Source organism: Schistocerca gregaria, chromosome 5 (genome assembly GCF_023897955.1).
Source record: "Schistocerca gregaria isolate iqSchGreg1 chromosome 5, iqSchGreg1.2, whole genome shotgun sequence".
Taxonomy (NCBI): domain Eukaryota; kingdom Metazoa; phylum Arthropoda; class Insecta; order Orthoptera; family Acrididae; genus Schistocerca; species Schistocerca gregaria.
The window spans coordinates 158,997,099-159,018,693 of NC_064924.1; positions in this window are offsets into that span (position 1 = coordinate 158,997,099).

Here is a 21,595-nt window from a genome sequence, read left to right on the forward strand (position 1 = left end):
AATATACGTGCATTCAAACAATATTCGAAGGTACGTTTTAATGGTGGCGACGACATGTATATTCTGAGGTTTCTCTAATAGAAGAACCATTGCTGAAGAAGTTTATTCGCACTGATCACAAATATTTTGACCTTATCAAATGGTTCAAATGGCTCTGAGCACTATGGGACTCAACTGCTGTGGTCATTAGTCCCCTAGAACTTAGGACTACTTAAACCTAACTAACCTAAGGACATCACACACATCGATCCCCTAGGCAGGATTCGAACCTGCGACCGTAGCAGTCGCACGGTTCCGGACTGCGCGCCTAGAACCGCGAGACCACCGCGGCCCGCCCTTATCAAGTTACCTTCCATTAGGAATGCAGAATGCGTTCAACGACTATGATATGAGTTTCAAAATGATGGAGAACAGCAATCAGTTGTCCTTTCCTTTCAGGCGATATTAAAGCAAATCTAGATTGTGGTAGTAGGTAGTCATTATCAATGCAGCATTTCAGAGATTTAATACGAGGGCTGAAACTTAAATAGTGGCAACTATTTGTTCACAACCGATACAAAAGAGTTACATGTTTGCACCTGTTATTGTCCTTCAAAGTAGTCACCAGCGTTGCATAGAACCCGTTGCCAGCGACAAGAAGCTTAGTCATTTACTGTAATAGGTAGGAGGCTAGGAAGTGGAAAGATGCCAGGAATAATTGCAAATCAGGACAAATTATTATTAGCTTAGTCTGCGCCCCAAGATAACAAACAATTTTTTTTTTGGAAAACAAATATTTACATTTAATCACGAAGAAACCTTCACTTGATTAATAAACAGTAAAAGGCTTTTAATAAGTAAGGAAATCAAAGAAATTTTGCTTGAAGGAAAGAACGAGATGCTTCTTGTTCACTGGTACTGAAAAACCCAAACCACTGGATCCTTGGAAAAATAATAACAGTACTCAGGATGTAATACAACTGAAACAGAGAGAAAGGAACACAATTAAAAATCAGCATGACGTTAGTTTAAACCAATAATGAGATATGGGTACCAAAACACGGGAGATGCCACTGATGTATTTCAAAACATTTAAATTTACAGCAAATATGGGCAAAAGAGTTATGCTTAAGCGCTTCTAGAATTATGTTGCGCTTTGACACTCCAGAAATTATCACACAACTTAAGAGAAAAAAAGGTTATAAAAAGTCCCTATCTAAGGTTTAAATGATTTAATACAGTATTCTGCCGTTATAATTCGGTCCAGAGAGATGGATAAGGAAAATGTCATCAGTCACAATACTAAAAATTAGTAACACATATACAAAGTATCAACCATGGCAAGCAGCAGTAAGTGTTTATTCAGTGCTAATTTTCCGGTAAGATCCACAGAAACAATCTATACTAATACTATACTAATAATAAAACTGTAAAGCCATCGCCTCTGTCCGTTTGAACACGCTAATCTTCAAAACTACTAGAAGAATTTTTTTCACAAATGACTTGAGCTTTATTTCATCAAAATCTGAATATATATATATATATATATATATATATATATATATATATATATATATATATATCGTAATTTAAAGATTTAAATCGTCTGCTCAGCTTAGTAATTCTGATGTTTAGTCATTACATTGTAGTTCACCAAAAACCAATTGCATGGCGCTGTTAGTTTCATTGCACGTCAAAAAACCAGTAGATGGCACCGCTAGTTTTTTTTTCTTTTTAACTCAGTGACAGGTGTATTTTCAGAAGATTACGTCAGTGACAGAATTAAGCGCTGCAGCCTTTATGTACGAATGCAGACTGACATAGACTTACGAAACAGCAGTGCCTGTGTTATGAAGTACGGTGCAATGTTTCTTTGTACATGCAAGCAACGACTTTCAACAAATATGGCGTCCTGGACGGCAATGTACATAACGTACGAGTGCAGGCCGTGACACAAGGACGACAACATGTGGAAGTTTGGGTTTGGCAGTGATCTGTGGATAGCGCCGGAAGTAAAGGTGACTACTCACGTAGAGTGGAAGAACCGGGTTCGAGCCTCAGTCCGGAACAGAATTTCACTGGCGTCATTCTAAAATACAGCTAAAAGTGGTTCATACTCACAACTGTGAATACATTTCCTGTGTAACATAGTATTTACTTGACTAGGATATCAGATTTATTGATTTTTCTCTGTTAATTAAAAATTTAACGACATTGCTTTCCTTCGTAAGATAGGTATTATTTATATTCTTTGATAGGAAATTTTTTAAGATTGATTTGTAGTTTGGACTCACATTCTGATTTCGTTTCGTTTTCGAATAAAAATGGTTAGAAAACGGTCGAGTCTTACTGTATACACCAGAACAGAAAACTACGAGATCTCAAGGAGCTAATGAAGATCACGGAGACGAGAACTGCTGCTGCTTGAGAGCTTTAACCCGCTTCTTGAAACAGCTTCCGAAAGGCAGACTTGAAGAGTGTTATGCATTACCTCGCTATTCTGAACTTTTCACTCACAGGAGCTTAAATGTACTTCTCTACATGAGAAAATTTTGATGAGAAGTGGCACAGGTGAGCAAGTTTTTGTACCATGAATCCTTCTTATTCCGAATTATTTGCCATTTCTCTTTAAACGTGTACAGATCCCCGTCTGCTTCACTTCTCCTGTGCAGCAAGCTACGTAAATTTAAGTATTAACTGTGTTTTTCTTACTTGTCACTTCTTTTTCCGTGTGTTTTCGCTTCTAGGAAAATTTAATTTTCTAGTACTAGTAACAGTGTTCCATAGATTTGGTGTTTCTTTTGAATGCAGTCCAGAGACAGTTAGTGCTTATTTTCATTGTTTCCAACAAGAAGTGTGTAGTAACCACAGTTTAGTCAGCTATCAGCCGCCTTTAGTGAATTAGCAGTCTGGTTAAAAGTTGGCTACTTAAGTCTCTACAGTAAATTGTTGATTTCGTAGGATGGATAGGATGTGTGACTGCTGTGTATGGACGCAGGAGGAGATGGCCACTGTTCGCGAACAGCTGAACGTGCTGATGGCCGCGGACCGCCGTCTTCAGGTTGCTGCCTCGGAATGTAGCGGCAGTGGGGCGTCCGGTGCGTCGCATGGTACACCCAAGGTGTTACGTGCTTCACCCACTGTCCCTGCTGTCGAGACATCTACGCGGGTACCGGGCGCGGTTGGGCCACCATCTCCCCAATGGAAAGGGGCGGGTTCAAGGCCGTTCGCGGCGCACGAGGCGGAGGGGGAGGGATCCGTACCAGATAGGGTTAATAGAAGAGATAGAGAAGATCCAACGGAGAGCAGCGCGCTTCGTTACAGGATCATTTAGTAATCGCGAAAGCGTTACGGAGATGATAGATAAACTCCAGTGGAAGACTCTGCAGGAGAGACGCTGGGTACGGGCTTTTGTGGAAGTTTCGAGAACATACCTTCACCGAGGAGTCAAGCAGTATATTGCTCCCTCCTGCGTATAGCTCACGAAGAGTGCATGACGGTAAAATCAGAGAGATTAGAGCCCACACAGAGGCAAACCACAATCTTTCTTTCCACAAACGGTACGAGACTGGAATAGAAGGGAGAACCGATAGAGGTACTCAGGGTACCCTCCACCACACACCGTCAGGTGGCTTGCGGAGTATGGATGTAGATGTAGTTGCAGATGTAGATGTAGATGTAGACAGCAAACAAAACACAAGGCCAGAGGCTGCATGTTGCGAGCATGGACCTTAGTGACAGAGGCTTTTTGCATGGCCAGCCCTATGTGACTCTCCCCTGTGTTAGTAAAGCACATAAGCTTTCTTATTAAGTGTCGTGCACAGCTATAAACAAATAACAGAGCAATGCAGAATTTGTAGCAAGTTTTAGCATAAAGTTCTCAAGAAATATAATTTTCCTCTGTGATCGTTTTGGAGTAACGGTTTCATAGCACTCGATGTCGAGTGCCCAGAACTGATTGACTTACGCTAACTTCCTCCTTAAGGGGATCCTCAAAATTAACAGCTATGCTTAAACTGCATGGAAGTAGAAGGCCCCAAGCAGAACTTTCCGATTCGTCGACAACACGAAATCGTATTGCAGTATAATGCCTCTAGTCCATCTACTCCATTACCTGTGTACTAGTCTACCACAATATTACTGCACCTGGGAGTGAGGACGCTTCGGTCGCCTTATCGTAAGTTTTTATCATGAAATTTCACGAGGACATGCTGAAGGACTCGACAGTATATGCACTACTGTCCTGAAAGCATTCATAGTGCGATGCATTTTCCGTGCTGACCACTGTACTGTGACCTTACTGCATGTTTCCCATAACGGCCACGGGAGGCCAAGCGCAATAATATCGTGGTCGGCTAGTGTATGTCCCACCTAGCACATGCACACCTCTCACTCCCCGAACATCAACGACCCACGTGAAGCGTCGGTTGCCCCCTACGGATGCGGAAGGTAAACACGTTCCTGCGAGTCAGTCAAAGATAGATGATGATGTTTGGTTTGAGGGGCACTCAACTGCGCGGTTATCAGCGCCAGTACAAATTCCCAACCTTTGTTCAGCCCAGTCTCGCCACTTTCATGAATGATGATGAAATGATGAAGAGAACACAAACACCAAGTCATCTCGAGGCAGGTGAAAATCCCTGACCCGCCGGTAATCGAACCCGCTAGACCACGAGCTGCGGACGTCAAAGATAGAGGAAGAGAAATTATTCGCCTCGCATCTTCCACCGGTCATACTGCAGCATTGTTGTAAAAAGAAAACGGTACAAATCAAAATTATTAAAAATAAAAGGGTAAAAGGAAAGGAGAAAACATTTAAACACGTCTACATACGATGTGCACAGTCAATACTACGCCTGGATAAAATGTGAAGCGATGTCCTTTCTACGAAACGGTAGGGAGAGCCTCAACCACTGTTGCAGCTTTTTTTAATAGTTGAAAAATACATGGTAGTAACATTTGTGGTCGGAGACACCACGCAGACGTCACGGGTGGCAAAGCCCATGGTCCGAAAGCCGCAACACATGCTGTATGGGCTATCGTTTGTGTGGTGTCACCGCCAGACACTACACTTGCTAGGTGGTAGCCTTTAAATCGGCCGCGGTCCGTTAGTATACGTCGGACCCGCGTGTCGCCACTATCAGTGACTGCAGACCGAGCGCCGCCACACGGCAGGTCTAGAGAGACTCCCTAGCACTCGCCCCAGTTGTATAGCCCACTTTGCTAGCGATGGTTCACTGTCTACATACGCTCTCATTTGTAGAGACGACAGTTTAGCAAAGCCTTCAGCTGCGTCATTTGCTACGACCTAGCAAGGCGCCATATTCAGTTACTATAAATACTATCTTCAAGAATGTATTCTGAACAGATAATATTGAGAATCATGTACTGTCAAGAGCGACTTTCAGCATTAATGGATTAAAGTTAAGTATCAAACTAATTACGTCCGCTTTCTGAATTCTCATTCCTTGTCATGTTCCAGACCTCACGTCAGTATAGTTCTTCCCTCCTCACGGCAGCCTGCGTGCGCTAAAACGCGTGCATTTCGGCCTCCACTCGTAACAAGGTGTTGGCTCTCTTGCTAACACCAAAGTTTGTTCAACCATTTCCACAAAGTTCTTTTACCTGAGTCCAAGATATCCCTCTTCACCAGTGCGTTCAGATTGTGCTCAAACTTTTCCGACTGTGTGGCATCTTTGACCTATACGAAGGCCAGAATACACGGAAGAAATGAATGACTCTTTTACATTCATAGAAATCCCTTCCTCTCTATTTGCTCATTCCAAATATACGAGAAGCTTTCACTAAGTAATAGAACACTTATGAAGATGACATAGTACTACTAAGTGAATCAGAGCATGAGTTGAAAGCAATGTACCAGAAAATGGACAATTATGAACAGAAGGTAGGGCTCAAAGTGAATCAAGACAAAACAGAGTTCATGCAGTTAGGAAGAAGTCAAGAGCAGGAAAAAATTTCTTGAGGTAGATGGCAAGAGGTTCAAAAGAGTACAACAGTTCAAATACCTGAAATCTTGGTTTACCACCGACAAGAACATAAAAATGGACATGAAGGAAAGAGCAGCAGTGGTAATGAAATGCATGCATTCCCTCAGAGAGACGCACGGCTCTAAATGATGTCCTTAGGTTAGTTAGGTTTAAGTAGTTCTAATTTCTAGGGGACTGATGACCTAAGATGTTATGACCCATAGTCCTCAGAGCCATTTAAACCATTTGAAAATACAAAGATATCATATAAAATGTAATTATACAATGTTACTGAGTCAGTCTCACATAGCAGCAACGTAGCAAACTTAAAAACTTGTCTGAACCTGGACCTTTGCACTGATCGACGACGGTAATGATCTCAGGTCATTCGGACACACATCCGATCAGGAGCATTACGCAGACTGGAAAGGTGTCTAGACTCCAACATTTGTCGCAGGCAGGCGTAACGACTGCGACGATCCTCAGTCCCTCTGGTTGATGGGTAGCGGGGGGAGGGGGGGGGGGGGGGAAGAACGGTGAAGCTCATAATTCGAGTTTCGCAGCGCTCAGTCGGAGGCGAGGCCACGCCTTCCGAACGGTTCTTTACTCTGTCTGCGAGGAATTAACGCGCTGACATGTTTATGGAAGAGGCCGTCTCACCGGGCCTTTTTCCCCTCGCAGCATGCGTCGGAAGGTTGGTGGCTGGCGCTGTGATGAACGCGCCGGTGGCATGGGAAGCTGCGGCTACCGGCTACTCCAGTGTCTGTTTCGCGAAATTATTAATGTTCCGCGCCCGCCACGCTAATTCGCGATGCCGGCGGGGGGTCGGCGGTTACGGACAGGGTTGCCACGGGAACCGGAAATCTACCGATGCGCTACAATGCTGCAGTGCCGTCCCGCCAGCAGCTAAGCTGAACAGTCTCCCTCTGAAGGACGTCTAGCCGCAGCTTTGAATGGCTTGAGAATATCGTGACAAGCAGAGTTCAGTACCCTGTCCTAAATACTAGAGAGGACCGACAGAACGGTAGTGAGCAAAACTGAAACGCAACCAGAGAAAGAGGACGACCGAGGTATTGAATTAGAGATCCCAAGTAGTGTATCGCACACCATTTAACACTTTATAGTGGGGACTGATGATGTAATGTAAAGAGAGTGCCTAGAAACCGAGAAGTCGTGGGATCGAGTCCCGGTCGGCTATGGAAATTTTCAGTCTGCTTTTAATCTAGCCTCCAGCTCTCGACGACTTGAAGAGTTGGCAGGAATGACACGTGGTCCGAATTCCACTTTGAACTCCCCTTACCCCCCGTGGATAAGTAGTCGTCAGAAGTGGCCGAAAAGAGGTTCTAGACGCTACAGTCTGGAACCGCTCAACCGCTCCGGTCGCAGGTTCGAATCCTGCCTCGGGCATGGATGTGTGTGATGTCCGTAGGTTGGTTAGGTTTAAGTAGTTCTAAGGTATTTGTGACTGATGACCTCGGAAGTTAAGTCCCATAGCGCTCAGATCCATTTGAACCATTCCGGTGGATAAGTGGTTAGATTAGAGACAGGAAAGTCACCAAGTGGCTTCCATTTGAAAGATTTGCGCTCAGCCAATATCTTTATACTCTTCTGCTGGTATCGCGTTGTCAACTAGACTCTGAGATCCGCCGAATGCGTTGGTAGACATGAAAATTGTTATAACATGAAGCTCGAGTCTGATATGTAACAAACTGTGTCAGATGTTCCTTTTATCCTCCGACACAATTGTCGTAAGGAGTGTGACTGTAATATAAGATAAATGTTTATTTGACACTACAATGGTGGTGCCATAGTCACAGTACATAATTTTGTTTAAAAAAAATGGGGTACTTTACTGGTTTCATCGTACTACGTCGTCATTTTCAAATGTGAAACATCAATTGGAGCTTAGTTTGGTTGATACATTTACGACTTTATATCAGCCATATGATCGTTGTGTCACAGTAGGGCACATAGCAAGAGCCTTTGGTAGTTCTTACCCTGGTTTAGTTTTTAGCTATTCCACATTAGGAGATGGAATGAACGGTTGGCCAGCATGGGCATAACTTATAGTGACTTAGTTTTGCCACCATTGCCTCAGTTGCCGAGTCTCATTTTTCGTAATTGTTTTCAGATGTATAGTCACAATTCTCTTTATGTATTCTCCAATTGATGTTTTACATTTGAAAATGACTAAGTACCTCGTTTAAACCGGTACTGTAACCCCTCTTTTTAGAGAATATTTTTATGTATTGCGACTATGGCTTCACTATAGTAGTGTCAAGTAAACATTTATCAGCTGTTCGTCTCTTAACGGGCACTAAATGGCTAAAGATTCATTCCATTCGAGACTGATGTCCGATCGTCGGCACCAGAAGGCCGAGCGACCCCCTCAAGTACGAAATCACTCTTGTAGTCGCCGTGGCTTGGAGGCAAACAGGCTCAGAATATCATTGCGAGGGCCGGCCCCGGTCGCCGAGCGGTTCTATGCGATTCAGTCTGGAACCGCGCGACCGCTACCGTCGCAGGTTCGAATCCTGCCTCCGGCATGGATGTGTGTGATGTCTTTAGGTTAGTTAGGTTTAAGTAGTTCTAACTCTAGGGGACTGATGACCTCAGATGTTAAGTCCCATACTGCTTGGAGCCATTTGAATCATTGTGAAGAATATCTTGCCATGCATCAAACCCATGCTGTGTCAGTTCAAGGAGGTTTCTAACTGGAGGCTGGTACGTGGTTGTACATCTTCTCATCACATCCCAGGCATGGACTGTCTGTGATAAACCAGGGGAACGGGTAGGTCAGTCAAGGATTCGTATATTCCTTAAGGAGTCTGTCGAGTGAACTGCAATGTGGTGTCATGCATGACCCTGCTGCAGAATGCCGTTTGGTGCACTGGTCATGAAGTGGATGACAACAGGGCTTACCATTACGGTTGTAAGTAGGCTGTTTAGGTTTTTTTTGTAACACCACCTCTGTATGAAAATCACTGGCTGTGCTGTGTGCAGTCTGTGCCTGGTTGGCATTGTTGTAATACTCGCCATTGTAGCGTTGGGCAGTTGGCTGTTAGCGACGCGTAGCGTTGCGCAGTTGGAGGTGAGCCGCCAGCAGTGGTGGATGTGGGAAAAGAGATGGCGGAGTTTTGAAATTTGTAAGACTGGATGTCATGAACTGCTATATATATTATGACTATTAAGGTAAATACATTGTCTGTTCTGTATTAAAATCTTTCATTTGCTAACTATATCTATCAGTAGTTAGTGCCATCAGTAGTGTGAATCTTTTATTTAGCTGGCAGTAGTGGCGCTTGCTGTATTGCAGTAGTGCGAGTAACGAAGATTTTTGTGAGGTAAGTGATTTGTGAAACGTATAGGTTAATGCTAGTCAGGGCCACTCTTTCGTAGGGATTTTTAAAAGTCAGATTGCGTTGCGCTAAAAAATATTGTGTGTCAGTTAAAGCATAGTCATGTATAATTTTTCCAAGGGGACGTTTCACGGTCACATACTGAGAGCATTCAGCCTCCACTCAACAATCAAGAAATTAGTCCTGTTGTCATATCCAACTGCTCCCCACACCGTGATTTCAGGAGCTGGACCGGTATGGGTTTCGAGAATCGCTGCTTCCTTTGATCTGCTAGCATGTCGTCTGCGGACACACTGCGTCGATCCGATTGCCACAAACAGAAGAGAGACTCACCGCCGAACACCACAGAATGCCTCTCCGCGTGTACACCGTGTAGATTTCCGTGCTATTGTGTCAGCGGTAAACGACGTATGGCAAGGATCGTACCGTTCTCTAAGTCCGAAAGATGACGTTAAGCTGTACATGCACGAACTCCGACCATGCTGTGTTGTGATCTGCTCCTTTAAAGTTCCAGGAACGATAGACACAGCTTATACTAGTAGTTATTCTGTACTCACACGACTCTTCATCTGTAGTAATGGTCTTTTTCCGTATTGAAAATAAGTTCACATTGGGATGAAAATCTAATCAACATATCCCAAATGCTTTAAAACATCCCACGTAGCATACGGGCTAGATATGCACCGCCTACAAGATACGAAGGAAGATTGTAAATGTGCATAATGGCCGAACATCACGCGCGATAAGACTGATGCAGGTGATGTGAGGGTTAAAAAAGTATTATTATGTTCTTGCAGCTCTCCTGAAACGAATCTGATACAATTTGGGGGGAATTAGGTGGTGCATTATCTTGCTTAAAGTTCATCTCCCTTGCAGGCTGTTACAGTGGAATGAAAGGGAACATAAAGTCGGACACTAAATTCCCGTAACATTTGCCAGTAGGAAACCTACCTGGGAGTCTATTTCACACTATATGAACGTCCCCATATGGAAAAGTCGACGAGCACCTGCTTCAACGCTTTATCGTCCAAGCGAATGTTTTTTCTTACTCAGAGTATTCATTCTTTATGTTGTAAACAGTAAAGAAAATCTTAAAGGCTCATCATTTCAAAGCGTAGGTGCGGATCAAAACGCATTACTGGAAGAGCTAAAAATTACCAGAAGTGTGTCGGAGATATCAAAAAGCACTGGCGTAAGTGTATAATATCCACTGCAAACTCTTGTTAAGGGAGGGGAGAGGAGGGGGGGGGGGGGAGGTAACATTGATGCAAGTGAACAAGTGAAATACTTTTCAAAACAAAAATTCTTGTCACTTTCTGATCACATCGTTTATGATGAGATAACCCACTCTAGGAATGACGTAGATGTCGTACTCGGGGCAGAGCTTGCTATCGTCTCAGAGGCAAATGGTTCAAATGGCTCTGAGCACAATGGGATTTAACATCTGAGTTCATCAGTCCCCTATCGACAGGGGATCTCAAGTTGATTCCGTATTTCTAGATTTCAGGAAAGCTTTTGACACCGTTCCTCACAAGCGACTTCTAATCTAGCTGCGGGCCTATGGGATATCGTCTCAATTGTGATTCGTGATTTCCTGTCGGGAGGGTCGCAGTTCGTAGTAATAGACGGCAAATCATCGAGTAAAGCTGAAGTGATATGAGGAGTTCCCCAGGGAAGCGTTCTGGGACCTCTGCTGTTCCTGATCAATATAAATGACCTGGGTGACAATCTGAGCAGTTCTCTTAGGTTGTTCGCAGATGATGCTCTAATTTACCGTCTAGTAAGGTCATCCGAAGACCAGTATCAGTTGCAAAGCGATTTAGAAAAGATTGCTGTATGGTGTGGCAGGTGGCAGTTGACGCTAAATAACGAAAAGTGTGAGGTGATCCACATGAGTTCCAAAAGAAATCCGTTGGAATTCGATTACTCGATAAATAGTACAATTCTCAAGGCTGTCAATTCAACTAAGTACCTGGATGTTAAAATTACGATCAGCTTCAGTTGGAAAGACCGCATAGATAATATTGTGGGGAAGGCGTGCCAAAGGTTGCGTTTCATTGGCAGGACACTTAGAAGATGCAACAAGTCCACTAAAGAGACAGCTTACACTATACTCGATCGTCTTCTGTTAGAATATTGCTGCGCGGTGTGGGATCCTTACCAGGTGGGATTGACAGAGGACATCGAAAGGGTGCAAAAAAGGGCAGCTCGTTTTGTATTATCACGTAATAGGGGAGAGAGTGTGGCAGATACGATACGCGAATTGGGATGGAAGTCATTACAGCAAAGACGTTTTTCGTCGCGGCGAGAGCTTTTTACGAAATTTCAGTCACCAACTTTCTCTTCCGAATGCGAAAATATTTTGTTGAGCCCAACCTACATAGGTAGGAATGATCATCAAAATAAAATACGAGAAATCAGAGCTCGAGCAGAAAGGTTTAGGTGTTCGTTTTTCCCGCGAGCTGTTAGGAAGTGGAATGGTAGAGAGATAGTATGATTGTGGTTCGATGAACCCTCTGCCAAGCACTTAAATGTGAATTGCAGAGTAGTCATGTAGATGTAGATGTAGAACTTAGAACTGCTTACACCTAACTAACCTAAGGACATCACACACATCCATGCCCGAGGCAGGGTTCGAGCCTGCGACAGTAGCGGTCGCACGGTTCCAGTCTGAAGCGCCTAGAACCGCTCGGCCACACCGGCCGGCCATCTCAGAGGCATGTGGGACTACATTTATCAAAATGTTCAAATATGTGTGAGTTCCTAAGGGGGCAAACTGCTTAGGTCATCGGCCCCTAGACTTACACACTACCTAAACTAACTTATGCTAAGAAGAACACACACACCTATGTCAGAGGGAGGACTCGAACCTCCGGTGGGAGGGGTCGCGAAGTCCGTGACATGACGCCTCAAACCACGCGGCCATGCCGCGCGGCCACATTTGTCGAATATAATAAAATGAAACACTTACAGCCGTTCTCACGGTGTTATTTACTCGTATTATATGGCTACCAGTTTCGGTGTTTCAGAGTACCATCTTCAGACCTTAACTGACGCTGAGGGGGTTAACTCCAACCGTAAATACGATACATCAGTGGCCAACAACTATGAACTGCTTCTCGCAGACTACCTGTAACATCGATGTTGTATCTCCAACCATGAACTACTACCTAAATTGGTAGATGCTGGCCAGTGAGGAATAGTGTATACGACTGGAGTTAACCCGTCAGTGGCACTTAAGGTTTGAAGATGGTGAATTTAAGTACCAAAACTGATAGCTATATAATAACATCTTAAGGACGGGTGTAGGGTTCCAACTTACCGAAGTCTGTCAGATTTACTATCGGAAGGATGGACATAAAAAGCATTTGTCGAAGGTCGTCAAGTACTAGTTCCTTCATCACGATAATACTTCGGCACACACGTCAAATAAAATTTGCTCAGCTATAACATTCATTGTACTTCAGATGCAGTTGAAGAAGTAGCTGAAGTTGTACAATAGGAGAATGATAAACTAGTCATATTACAAATGTTGCACTACTCAAAACCCTTAAAAACAATTAAGGTTGGTTGGTTGGTTTGGGGAAGGAGACCAGACAGCGTAGTCATCGGTCTCATCGGATTAGGGAAGGATGGGGAAGGAAGTCGGCCGTGCCCTTGCAGAGGAACCATCCCGGCATTTGCCTGGAGTGATTTAGGGAAATCATGGAAAACCTAAATCAGGATGGCCGGACGCGGGAAAACAATTAAGGGAGCAGATGGAGATCGAAATGAAGAGGTAGTAAAAGAATATGCAAATGAAGCACTCTGCGGAATTGACCAAAAGAAAGATATCGTCAGCGATATGCCTGCTACAGCTTTTAAGAATAATTATCTGGACGATGGGTAGTGCAACAGGGAGAAAAAGAGGCTAGAACATGGAAAACAATTTATAGATGGTGTTGAGTGTGTGTTTGGTAAGTACAGGTTGATTAGCACAGAGCAGGAGAAAATGGCTGAAAGTCTTCAAATTACTTGGTCACCAATCAGTGTAAAATTTGTCTTGCCTCGTTCCACACTCGAAGACTTAGGTAAAAGACCGGTGACATTCCGTGCTTGAAGGACTTCATTGGAATCTTAGTGTACCATCTGATAACAGAGTAGCATAGTGCATCCAGGGGAATCAGTGATGCTTGGAGAGTGGTGTGAATTTTTCATAGTTCGGCGTCCGTGTGTGTCTACGTCGCATGTGGTGCAACATACAGGGTGGTCCATTGATCGTGACCGGACCAAATATCTCACGAAATAAGCGTCAAACGAAAAAAGTACAACGAACGAAACTTGTCTAGCTTGAAGGGGGAAACCAGATGGCGCTATGGTTGGCCCGCTAAATGGCACCATCATAGGTTAAACGGATATCAACTGCGTTTTTTTAAATAGGTACCTCCATTTTATTACATATTCGTGTAGTACGTAAAGAAATATGAATATTTTAGTTGGACCACTTTCTTCTCTTTGAGGTAGATGGCGCTGTAATAGTCACAAACGCTTAAGTACGTGGTATCACGCAGCATTCCTCCAGTGCGGACGGTATGTGCTTCGTGATACATTACTCGTGTTAAAATGGACCGTTTGCCAATTGCGGAAAAGGTCGATATCGTGTTGATGTATGTCAATTGTGATCAAAATGCCAGACAGGCGTGTGCTATGTATGCTGCTCTGTATCCTGGACGACATCATCCAAGTGTCCGGACCGTTCACCTGGTAGTTAAGGAAACAGGAAGTGTTCAGCCACGTTTGAAACGTCACCCACGACCTGCAACAAATGATGATGCGAAAGTAGGTGCTTTAGCTGCTGTCACGGCTTATCCGCACATCAGTAGCAGACAACTTGCGCGAGAATCGGCAATCTCAAAAACGTCAGTGTTGAGAAAGCTACATCAACATCGATTGCACCCGTACCATATTTCTATGCACCATGAATTGCATGGCGACGACTTTGAACGTCGTGTACAGTTCTGCCACTGGGCACAAGAGAAATTACGGGACGATGACAGATTTTTTGCACGCGTTCTACTTAGCGACGAAGCATGATTCACCAACGGCGGCATAATATGCACTATCGGCCAACCGAAAATCCACGATGGCTGCGACAATTGGAACGTCAGCGACCTTGGCGGGTTAATGTATGGTGCGGCATTATGGGAGGAAGGATAATTGGCCCCCATTTTATCGATGGCAATCTAAATGGTGCAATGTATGCTGATTTCCTACGTAATGTTCTACCAATGTTACTACAAGACGTTTCACTGCATGACAGAATGGCGATGGACTTGCAACATGATGGATGTCCGGCACATAGCTCGGTATTGAATAGCATATTTCATGACAGGTGGATTGGTCGTCGAAGCACCATACCATGGCCTGCACGTTCACCGGATCTGACGTCCCCGGGTTTCTTTCTGTGGGCAAAGTTAAAGGATGTTTGCTATCGTGATCCACCAACAACTCCTGACAGCACATTGTCAATGCATGTACGAACATTACGAAAGGCGAACTACTCGCTGTTGAGATGAATGTCGTTACACGTATTGCCAAATGCCTTGAGGTTGACGGATATTATTCTGAGCATGTATTGCATTTATGTGGTATTTACAGGTAATCACGCCGTAACAGCATGCGTTCTCAGAAATGATAAGTTCACAAAGGTACATGTATCACATTGGAACAACCGAAATAAAATGTTCAAACGTACTTACGTTCTGTATTTTAATTTAAAATAACCTACCTGTTACCAACTGTTCGTCTAAAATTGTGAGCCATATGTTTATAACTATTACAGCGCCATCTATCGCAAAGCGAAAAAAGACGTCCAAATAAACGTATATATTTCTTTACGTAATACACGAATATGTAGTAGGAAATAGGGGTTCCTATTTTAAAAAAGCAATTGATATCCGCTTCACCTATGGCAGCGCCATCTAGCGGAGGAACCATAGCACCATCTGGTTTCCCCCTTGAAGCTAGACAAGTTTCGTTCTTTGTAGTTTTTTCGTTTGACGCTTATTTCGTGAGATATTTGCCCGAACACCATCAGTACACCTCACTGTATATGCATGACCGTGCGAAAGATTCGTCTTTTTAAGTTATTATTTCGCACATATGTTTCTCCGTTTGAGTATTTGTGTATGTGTGGGTGTGGGTGGGTGGGTGCGGCCTCTTTGTACTCTCACATGCTACTCCACTTACTCACCGCAGCGTGTCACGTAATCCTCGTGCACTGAGGCTGCGTAGTGGGCTCGTTACATAAGGTAGTCGCTGGCCAGCGTTGTATCGCGATCCGCCTGCAAAGCTTCGATTGTAATCTTCTGATATTTATACGGACGATTTATTTGGCGCGGTGAAAAGTGTCGGGCGCCCCACCCAGAGGTGGCGAAGCGGCGGACAAATGAAGTGCCTTTGCCTTTCACTTACGCAGCGAGGGGAGGCGGGCGTCGGTTGCGATCGCTCCGGCCACCGCCGCCGCTGCATTTTTACTCATGCAAATGCGCCGTCACAGCGGGCACCGCGCAGACACACCGCACCCAAATGTCAAACGGCGCGCTCGTCTGGCGCAACTAGGAGGCACTATCTCCCGGCCACTGTGCGCGATAATCTAACGTCGCTTTGCCGCTTCCGCGATCTCGGGACAGCCCTGCCTCGCACTGCCGTGGTCGTGGGTTCAAACGGTTCAAATGGCTCTAAGCACTATGGAACTTAACATCTCAGGTCATCAGTCCCCTAGACTTAGAACTACACTACTGGCCATTAAAATTGCTACACCAAGAAGAAATGCACATGATAAATGGGTATTCATTGCACAAATACAGGGTGTTTCAAAAATGACCGGTATATTTGAAACGGCAATAAAAACTAAACGAGCAGCGATAGAAATGCACCGTTTGTTGCATTATGCTTGGGACAACAGTACATTTTCAGGCGGACAAACTTTCGAAATTACAGTAGTTACAATTTTCAACAACAGATGGCGCTGCAAGTGATGTGAAAGATATAGAAGACAACGCAGTCTGTGGATGCGCCATTCTGTACGTCGTCTTTCTGCTGTAAGCGTGTGCTGTTCACAACGTGCAAGTGTGCTGTGGACAACATGGTTTATTCCTTAGAACAGAGGATTTTTCTGGTGTTGGAATTCCACCGTCTAGAACACAGTGTTGTTGCAACAAGACGAAGTTTTCAATGGAGGTTTAATGTAACCAAAGGACCGAAAAGCGATACAATAAAGGATCTGTTTGAAAAATTTCAACGGACTGGGAACGTGACGGATGAACGTGCTGGAAAGGTAGGGCGACCGCGTACGGCAACCACAGAGGGCAACGAGCAGCTAGTGCAGCAGGTGATCCAACAGCGGCCTCGGGTTTCCGTTCGCCGTGTTGCAGCTGCGGTCCAAATGACGCCAACGTCCACGTATCGTCCCATGCGCCAGAGTTTACACCTCTATCCATACAAAATTCATACGCGGCAACCCCTCAGCGCCGCTACCATTGCTGCACGAAAGACAATCGCTAACGATATAGTGCACAGGATTGATGACGGCGATATGCATGTGGGCAGCATTTGGTTTACTGGCGAAGCTTATTTTTGCCTGGACGGCTTCGTCAATAAACAGAACTGGTGCATATGGGGAACCTAAAAGCCCCATGATGCAGTCCCATCGTCCCTGCATCCTCAAAAATTACTGGTCTGGGCTGCCATTTCTTCCAAAGGACTCATTGGCCCATTTTTCAGATCTGAAACGATTACTGCATCACGCTATCTGGACATTCTTCGTGAATTTGTGGCGGTACAAACTGCCTTAGACGACACTGCGAACACCTCGTGGTTTATGCAAGATGGTGCCCGGCCACATCGCACGGCCGACGTCTTTAATTTCCTGAATGAATATTTCGATGACCGTGTGATTGCTTTGGGCTATCCGAAAAATACAGGAGGCGGCGTGGATTGGCCTCCCTATTCGCCAGACATGAACCCCTGTGACTTCTTTCTGTGGGGACACTTGAAAGACCAGAATCCAGAAACAATTGAACAGCTGAAGCAGTACATCTCATCTGCATGTGAAGCCATTCCGCCAGACACGTTGTCAATGGTTTCGGGTAATTTCATTCAGAGATTACGCCATATTATTGCTACGCCTGGTGGATATGTGGAAAATATCGTACAATAGAATTTCCCAGACCGCAGCGCCATCTGTTGTTGACAATTGTAACTACTGTAATTTCGAAAGTTTGTCTTCCTGAAAATGTACTGTTGTCCCAAGCATATTGCAACAAACGGTGTATTTCTATCGCTGCTCGTTTAGTTTGTATTGCCGTTTCAAATATACCGGTCTTTTTTGAAACACCCTGTATATTGTACTAGAACTGACATGTGATTACATTTTCACACAATTTGGGCGTATAGATCCTGAGAAAACAGTACCCAGAACAACCACCTCTGGCAGTAATAACGGTCTTCATACGCCTGGGCATTGAGTCAAACAAAGCATGGATGGGGTGCACAGGTACAACTGACCATGCAGTTTCAACACGATACCACAGTACATCAACAGTAGTGACTGGTGTATTGTGACGAGCCAATTGCTCGGCCACCATTGACCAGACGTTTTCAATTGGCGAGAGATCTGGAGAATGTGCTGGCCAGGGCAGCAGTCGAACATTTTCTGTATCCAGAAAGGACCGTACAGGACCTGCAACATGCGGACGTGCATTATCCTGCTGAAATGTAGGGTTTCGCAGGTATCGAATGAAGGGTAGAGCCGCGGGTCGTAACACTTCTGAAATGTAAAGTCCACATTTCAAAGAGCCGTCAGTGCGAATAAGAGCTGACCGAGACGTGTAACCAATGCAACCCTATACCATCACGCCGGGTGATATGCCAGTATGGCGATGACGAATACACGCTTCTAATGTGGGTTCACCGCGGTGTCACCAAACACGGATGCGACCATCATGATGCTGTAAACAGAATGTGGATTCATCCGAAAAAATGGCGTTTTGCCATTCGCGCACCCAGGTTCGTCGTTGAGTACACCATCGCAGGCGCTCCTGTCTGTGATGCAACGTCAAGGGTAACCGCAGCCATGGTCTCCGAGCTGATAGTCCATGCTGCTGCAAACGTCGTCGAACTGTTCGAGCAGATTGTTGTCTTGCAAACGTCCCCATCAGTTGACTCAGGGATCGAGATGTGGCTGCATGTTCTGTGACAGCCATGCGTATAAGATGCCTGTTATCTCGACTGCTACTGATGCGAAGCCATTGAGGTCCATCACGGCGTTCCGTATTACCCTCCTGCATCCACCTACATCTACATCTACATGACTACTCTGCAATTCACATTTAAGTGCTTGGCAGAGGGTTCATCGAACCACAATCATACTATCTCTTTACTATTCCACTCCCGAACAGCGAGCGGGAAAAACGAACACCTAAACCTTTCTGTTCGAGCTCTGATTTCTCTTATTTTATTTTGATGATCATTCCTACCTATGTAGGTTTTGCTCAACAAAATATTTTCGCATTCGGAAGAGAAAGTTGGTGACTGAAGTTCCGTAAATAGACCTCGCCGCGACGAAAAACGTCTATGCTGTATTGACTTCCATCCCAACTCGTGTATCATATCTGCCACACTCTCTCCCCTATAACGCGATAATACAAAACGAGCTGCCCTTTTTTGCACCCTCTCGATGTCCTCCGTCATTCCCACCTGGTAAGGATCCCACATCGCGCAGCAATATTCTAACAGAGGACGAACGAGTGTAGTGTAAGCTATCTCTTTAGTGGACTTGTTGCATCTTCTAAGTGTCCTGCCAATGAAACGCAACCTTTGGCACGCCTTCCCCACAATATTATCTATGTGATCCTTCCAACTGAAGTTGTTCGTAATTTTAACACCCAGGTACTTAGTTGAATTGACAGCCGTGAGAATTGTACTATTTATCGAGTAATCGAAATCCAACGGATTTCTTTTGGAACTCATGTGGATCATCTCACACTTTTCGTTATTTAGCGTCAACTGCCACCTGACACACCATACAGCAATCTTTTCTAAATCGCTTTGCAGCTGATACTGGTCTTCGGATGACCTTACTAGACGGTAAATTACAGCATTGTCTGCGTACAGTCTAAGAGAACTGCTCAGATTGTCACCCAGGTCATTTATATAGATCAGGAACAGTAGAGGTCCCAGGACGCTTCCCTGGGGAACACCTGATATCACTTCAGTTTTACTAGATGATTTGCCGTCTATTACTACGAACTGCGGCCTTCCTGACAGGAAATCACGAATCCAGTCGCACAACTGAGACGATACCCCATAGCTCCGCAGCTTGATTAGAAGTCGCTTGTGAGGAACGGTGTCAAAAGCTTTCCGGAAATCTAGAAATACGGAATCAACTTGAGATCCCCTGTCGATAGCGGCCATTACTTCGTGCGAATAAAGAGCTAGCTGCGTTGCACAAGAGCGATGTTTTCTGAAGCCATGCTGATTATATGTCAATAGATCGTTCCCTTCGAGGTGATTCATAATGTTTGAATACAGTATATGCTCCAAAACCCTACTGCAAACCGACGTCAATGATATAGGTCTGTAGTTAAATGGATTACTCCTACTACCCTTCTTGAACACTGGTGCGACCTGCGCAATTTTCCAATCTGTAGGTACAGATCTATCGGTGAGCGAGCGGTTGTATATGAGTGCTAAGTAGGGAGCTATAGTATCAGCGTAATCTGAAAGGAACCTAATCGGTATACAATCTGGACCTGAAGACTTGCCCGTTTCAAGCGATTTGAGTTGCTTCGCAACCCCTAAGGTATCTACTTCTAAGAAACTCATGCTAGCAGATGTTCGTGTTTCAAATTCTGGAATATTCCATTCGTCTTCCCTGGTGAAGGAATTTCGGAAATTCCATATTCTGCTAACAGTCGCGGTACGATAAACGGCAATCGCGATAGGCTACAATCTGATCTTTATCAAAGTCGGTACGCATTTATCCTCCTTACACGAGGCATTACAACAACGTTTCACCAGGCAGCGCCGCTAACTGCTATTTGAGTATGAGAAATCGGTTGGAAACTTTCCTCATGTCAGCACGTTGTAGGAGTCGCCACCGGCGCCTACCTTGTGTGAATGCTCTGAAACGCTAATCATTTGCATATCACAGCATCTTCTTCCTGTCGGTTACATTTCGCGTCTGTAGTACGTCATCTTCGTGGTGTAACAATTTTAAAGGCCAGTAGTGTACTTAAACCTAACTACCCTAAGGACATCACACACATCCATGTCCGAGGCAAGATTCGAACTTGCGACCGTATTAGCAGCGTGGCTCCGGACTGAAGCGCCTAAAAACGCTCGTCCACAGCGGCCCGCGTCGCAGGTTCGAGTACTGTCACATGAATAGGATTTTAAATGCAGACTGTTGAAACGTTTTGTAATTTCAATTATATTTTAACATAAATATAAGAACGCCTCTGTGTTTTACAACAGAAATTTTTTTCTTGATTATCAGACATGTATCGCCTATTCATGTTAGGCATTTCAGTGGTTTATAATTCGTATAAAATTGTTTTCTCGCATATGTTTTATGTGGCATTTGTAGTGATTCTTTGGCAGTTTGTTTAGATCTAGCGATTTATATTTGCAATTATATGTTTGTGGTTTTTAGTCACATTCATTTGTGTGTTCTGTTCATCCAGCCATTTGTTGTTACCACTACAAATCCCACGTCAAAAGATGTATAAGTAAATAATTTTATATGTATTATTGACCACTGAAGATGCCAAGCATGAATAGGGGAAACATGTCTGGACTAAAGAATAAATTTCAATGGCAAAAGACGGAAGTTTTCTTATCTTTATGATAAAATACGATGGTTGCCCAGAAAGTAAGGCACCGCATTTTTTTTTCCAGCCAAAAACAATGTTACCAATGCGAAACGTTACATACGTGTTATTTGAATACTCCTGAGTGAGCGAGCTATACTTCTGTGACTTCCGACAGATAGCATAGCCGCAGGACAGTTTCAAAAAGGCGTCTTTAGGTGGTGTGCCGTCATTGAATTTCTCACTGCTGAGAATGAAACTCTGGGGAATATTCGCAAACGCTTGTGCAAAGTCTGTGGAGCATCTACTGTCGACAGAAGTACAGTTGCTGGCTGGGCACGGAGGTTGAGGTGCTCAGAAGGCGATTCGACGGAGCTCCACGATTTGCAGCGGTCGGGGAGACCATCCACGGCAGTCA